The sequence below is a fragment of the Medicago sativa genome, chromosome 5, assembly GCF_051527215.1.
Source record: "Medicago sativa cultivar Bolivia chromosome 5, Bolivia_mono, whole genome shotgun sequence".
Classification (NCBI taxonomy): Eukaryota; Viridiplantae; Streptophyta; class Magnoliopsida; order Fabales; family Fabaceae; genus Medicago; species Medicago sativa.
In genome coordinates this window covers 18,138,084-18,144,106 of record NC_140753.1, presented here as the reverse complement: position 1 = coordinate 18,144,106, position 6,023 = coordinate 18,138,084, and positions in this window count along the sequence as shown.

Sequence of the window (6,023 nt, the reverse complement as noted above, 5' to 3'; positions counted from 1 at the left end):
CATACCATGCTATTCACGATCGATCCGGCAAGGGTCGTGGATACATTCTTTGTTGTGTGCCTCTCCTCTATAGGTGGTTTATTTCGCACCTTCCGGAGTCTTTCCATGATAATCCAAAGAATTGGACTATTTCACAGAGGATCATGGCTCTCACCCCTAATGAAGTGGTTTGGCTCACTCCCACTGCTTGAGTCAAGGAAATTATCTTCGGTGGAGGGAAGTTTCTTAATGTGCCTCTTCTTGGTACCCGGGGTGGAATCAACTATAACCCGGAGCTCGCCTTGCGACAATTTGGTTTCCCGATGAAAGAAAAGCCCATCAATCTTGCTACATCTCCTTATTTCTTCCACTACTCCAATGCACCCACAGGAATAAGAGAGGATTTCATGGAAGCTTGGTCTAAACTTCGAAAGAAAGAGGTGAAGCATATGGGTGTAAGGTTCGGTGTTGCTCATGAGGCCTATACACAGTGGGTGATAAACCAAGCTGAGAAGATTGGTATGCCTTACCCCGCCATGAGATATGTGTCTGCATCTATTACAACCATGCCTTTGCCTCTACTCCCACCTACTCAGGAGATGTATCAGGAGCACCTAGCTATGGAGAGCCGAGAGAAGCTGAGAACTTGATCATGACTTTGGATGGAAAAGATGAGCAGAAGACTCATGAGGTGATGACACTGAAGAAAGAGTTGGCTAAAGCTCAGAAAGAAATTGAAGAAAAGGATAAGTTGCTTATGAGGGACTCCAAGAGGGCTAGGGGTGCCCGTAACTTCTACGCCCGATACTGTAGCTATGAGTCTGAGTCTGAGGATGATGCTTCCACTTCCTATACTTGAGGATTTCTTTTTCATGTTGTTATTTTCAGTTGGTTATGTTGTTTTACATTTCTAAGTCTATCCCTTGGCTTAGTATTTCAAAGGGAATCATCTTGTAAGGCTCTGCGATGTTTGATTGTTTTGTCTGGTTTTGATGTTTCAATTATTTAGTAATGTTTACAAGTTTCTAATTTGTCTAAAACCCTTCGATAACACAAAAAAAGAGTCTTTTAGCATATGCATTAACACATCTCATGCATCATATGCATTCACTGGTCACAAAAAACTTCTCTCGTGCTCATTGCCTCCTGGTTTTTTCCGCCGCAGTCCGAAAAGTGGCTCGTGCTCGCAAGGTTTACCAACCAGATAGAGTTCATCAAACAAGACTGTACAAGAGAAGAAACATGGCTAACTTTGAAGAAGAAAATGCTCAGCTCCGTGCCGAATTGGCTGCTATGAAAGAAGATTTGGCTAAGGCTCATGACGCTATGTCTACCATGATGGCTGCACAAGAACAACCAGCCACATCTGTCCCGGCTTCCACTGAAGTGATTCCATCTATCCCACTATCTACTGTGATGTCTGATGCTCGGTTTGTTATGCCCAATGGACGCCCTTATGGACTCTCAGCTTTCTATGCTCCTAACACTGCGGCTGGTATTTCTGGTATTGGCAATCAAGGACGGATTCCTGTGACAACTTTTACTCCTACATCTACCTCTATGCCTCAAGTAACTGTTGTTGTCACCGATCCTATTGTACACACTATGCAACAGGTAATTGATGTTGATACTCCGCGTGGACAAGACCCTATAATGGAAGCTATGAGAAAACAGTTAAGAGAGTTAGCTGGAGAACTCCGTGAGGTCAAAGCTAGCCGTGGGAACGGTGTTTCTGCTAAGGCTCGTGATCTATGCCTGGTGTCCCGATTTGAGGTTCCTAAGAAGTTCAAAGTACCAGATTTTGACAAATACAATGGAACTTCTTGTCCACATAGCCATGTCATTCGGTACGTCCGAAAGATGGCCAACTACGCAGATAATGATGCACTGATGATATACTGTTTCCAGGATAGCTTGATGGAAGATGCGGCAGACTGGTACACTGGTTTAAGCAAAGATAATATTCATACTTTTGAGGAACTTGCCGCTGCTTTTGAAAATCACTATGAGTTTAACACCCGCATGAAGCCGAATAGGGATTCTCTTAAATCTTTGTCTCAAAAGTCAGATGAAACCTTCCGTGAATATGCCCAGAGATGGAGAGGGGCAGCTGCCCGTGTTTCTCCTCGGCTGGATGAGGAAGAGCTAACACAGACGTTCCTTAAGACTTTGAAGAAGGAATATGTTGAAAGAATGATAGTCTCTGCTCCAAATAATTTCTCTGGTATGGTTACTATGGGAACTCGTCTAGAGGAGGCTGTCAGAGAAGGTATCATTGTTCTTGAAAAGGGAGAATCTTCAGCTAGTGCACCTAAGAAGTATGGTAATGGCCACCATAAGAAGAAAGAATCCGAAGTAGGGATGGTATCTGGTAACCAATCTACAGTTGCTGCTCAGTTACCCCTGCCCTACCAATACATGCAGTACTCTCAACATCCTTTCTTCCCACCATTCTACCAGCAATATCCTCTGCCACCGGGTCAACCACCAGTACCCGTTAATGCCATTGCTCAGCAAGTACAACAACAGCCTCATGCTCAACAGCAGCAGCAGCAACAACAGGGTCCTCGGCCCAAGACTTATTTTCCACTGATGACATCCTGTCATTACGTAATATTAGGGACTTATTGTGACATTTTGATAGAGTTCTCATGCAATTTATACTGTTCTGGAGTGCAAAAAGCTTAAAATTTGAAGTCTGTTCGAAGGAAATCGCGCCACGTCAAATTCAAGCCGTGCTGCGATTTTTGAAACAAAATTACACACTTCCTGTAAAGAGGAAATCGCGGCACGCCATTATACAAGGCGCGGCGCGATTTTGATGGGTCAGGCCCATGACTTCTATAAATACTGCACTCAATCTGAAGAACAAGGGTTACGATTTTGGAGAGAAAAGTGCGATTTTGAGACATCAGAGACGGCTAGAAGGGCGATTTCTTCATCCTTTTACCAATTCATGTATGTTTTAATTATTTCATTGATTATGCTATTTGTAAACTCGATTATGAGTAGCTAAATCTCTTAGAGATTAGATCCGAGATGAATCTTTGTAACCCTAATTGACACATGTTGCTGTGAAACTCTATTTTGTTTATGAATTCAATTCTAGTTTATTCAATTCAATTGTTCTTAATGCTTTTTATATCTTGATCACATATAACTTGATTTCGTGAGAATGAATGACCACTGACCATGGCTTTCAACTTAGACCTAATTGAATTGTTCTAATAAACAGGGTTAGTCTAGGAATAGATAATCGTTTGTTAGTGATAATAGGTTAACGTTCGGTAAAACCTTCAAGAATTATTAGACCACCTAAGGAATTAGGGGCTGTAGTTTAAGAAGAGGGTCCTAACTCAAGGGATTGATTAGGGCTAATTTGTTAATCATCGTAAACTAGAAGAGGGTTCATAACAAATAGGTGCAGTAGACCAATTAGGGGAACTTAGAGGATTCGAAGGATCTGATCTCATCTTTCTCTCATATTTTCTTAACCAAATCTTTATTTTCTGTTACTTGATTTAATTAAAATCAAACCAAATCTACCGCCTAGTGGCAAATCAAAATAAACTTTTACACATCCTATTCTTATAACGCAATTGAATTATTGAAGTTAAAACAGTCCTCGTGGGATCGATATTTTTACTACTTTGATAGTATTTGGTGCACTTGCCAAACGTCTATCAAGTTTTTGGCGCCGTTGCCGGGGACTGTTGAATTATTTCAACAAGGCAATTACGTTATAATTTAGGGTTTTTGCAATTTAATTTTCTGTTTTTAATTTTTATTTTTCTGTTTTCATATTCACTTGATTACTTTGCGTTGTGCAGTGCTACTAAGGTATTTTGCTGTTTATGCGAGGTAAACAGAGCTCAGACGACTTAGAGTACGATCCGGAAATTGAAAGGACTGCTAGAGCACTTCGGGAAGCTGTCCGATCGCAAAGGTTAGCTCAGTCCGTTCCACCGGGTGTTCGAGAACAAATACCGGAGCCACTCTCAACTGAATCTGAAACGATCTCTTCTCCTAAATCTGCAACTATGGAAGGAGAAGGTGTTGTACCACCGAGGCCTAAGCTAGGAGACTACGGGTTAGCCACTCATCGCGGTCAACTGACCCACACTTTTCAACCAGCTAATCCCGTAGCTTTCGACATCAAGACAACTGTCCTCAACGGTTTGAGGGACAAGCAATTCGATGGGACTGAAGCTATGAGTCCTCATGAACACTTGAGCCGTTTTGCTGAAACCTGCGAGTTTTGTGTGCAACCAGCCACCGTGACTGAAGCACAAAAGAAGCTAAGGCTGTTTCCTTTCACTTTAACGGGAAGAGCGAAAGATTGGTTGCTAACAATACCAAACGGGACTGTCCAAACATGGGAAGAGTTAGAGCTGAAGTTCTTGGAGAAATATTTCCCTATGTCTAAATATTGGGAAAAGAAGATGGAGATCTCTAACTTCAAGCAAGGAGAAGGTGAATCATTGTATGATGCTTGGGAGCGATTCAATTTGCTTCTTAAGAGGTGCCCTAATCATGAGTTCACCGAGAAACAATACCTCCAAATCTTCACTGAAGGGGTAACACCAAACACTAGAATGTTCTTAGATGCTTCCGCGGGAGGTAGTCTCAAAAGCAAAACTGATCATGAAGTTCAAGCTCTAATTGAAAACATGGCTGGCAATGAGTATCGTGATCAAGCTAAAAAGAAAGAAAGAGGAGTGTTTGGGGTGAGTGAACAAACTGCTATCCTTGCTAACCAAGCAGCTATGAATAAACAAATCGAAGCTCTAACTAAGGAGTTTCAAGGCTTCACTTTGGCTCATAAGCAACAACAAGTGGCTGCAATCAAATGTGACTTATGTGGTGAAGAACATCCAAACGGTGAATGTGTTCCAGAAGGATCAAGTGAAGAAGCCAACTTCATGGGAGGTTATCAAAGGCAGAATCAATACTACAATTCAGGCATTAATAAGCATCCAAATCTAAGCTACTCAAATAACAATGCTTTGAACTCTCAGATGCTCACTCCTCCTCAACAACAACAAAGGAAGCCATCAGCTCTTGAGGAAACTATGATGAACTTCATAAAGATGACTCAAGGCAACTTTGAAGAGATGAAGAAAAGTCAAGAAGCGGAAAGAAAGAACAATGAAGCTTCTAGGAAGATGCTTGAAACTCAACTGGGGCAATTGGCTAAGCAATTGGCTGAACAAAGTAAAGGCGGATTCTCAGGTAACACTAAAGACAACCCTAAGAATGAGTCTTGTAATGCTATTGAATTGAGGAGCAAAAATGTTTTGACACCTTTAGTTCCAAAAGCTCCAAAGAAGGTTGATGATGTAGTTGAGGTGGAGGAGAATGATGTAGTTGAAAAAAATGATGAGGATGTAGTTGAAAAAGAAAGTAAGAAAAAAATAGAGGGAGAAAAAAGTGAGAAATTAATTGATGAAGATTCAATCTTGAGGAAGACGAAGAGTCAAATATTGAAGGATGGAGACAAACCACAAGTTATTCCATCATATGTGAAGCTTCCATACCCTCACCTTTCAAAGAAGAAAGAAAAGGATGAAGGTCAATTCAAGAAGTTCATGCAACTTTTCTCACAACTTCAGGTGAATATTCCTTTCGGCGAAGCTCTTGATCAAATGCCGTTGTATGCTAAGTTCATGAAAGACTTGTTGACTAAACGAAGGAAGCCTAAGGATGATGAGAACATTGCACTTTCTGAAAATTGTAGTGCTATTCTTCAAAAGAAGCTGCCACCTAAGCTGAAGGATCCTGGTGCATTTACTATCCCTTGTTCAATTGGACCGGTAGACATTGGAAGAGCTTTATGTGACTTGGGAGCGAGTATCAACCTGATGCCTCTTTCAATGATGAAGAAGCTTAAGTGTGGGGAACCAAAACCAACAAGAATGACCATTACTTTAGCTAATCGGTCAATCTCTTATCCTTTCGGTGTACTTGAAGATGTGCTAGTCAAGGTTAATGACTTGGTGTTTCCAGCAGATTTTGTGATCTTAGATATGGCTGAAGATGAAGAC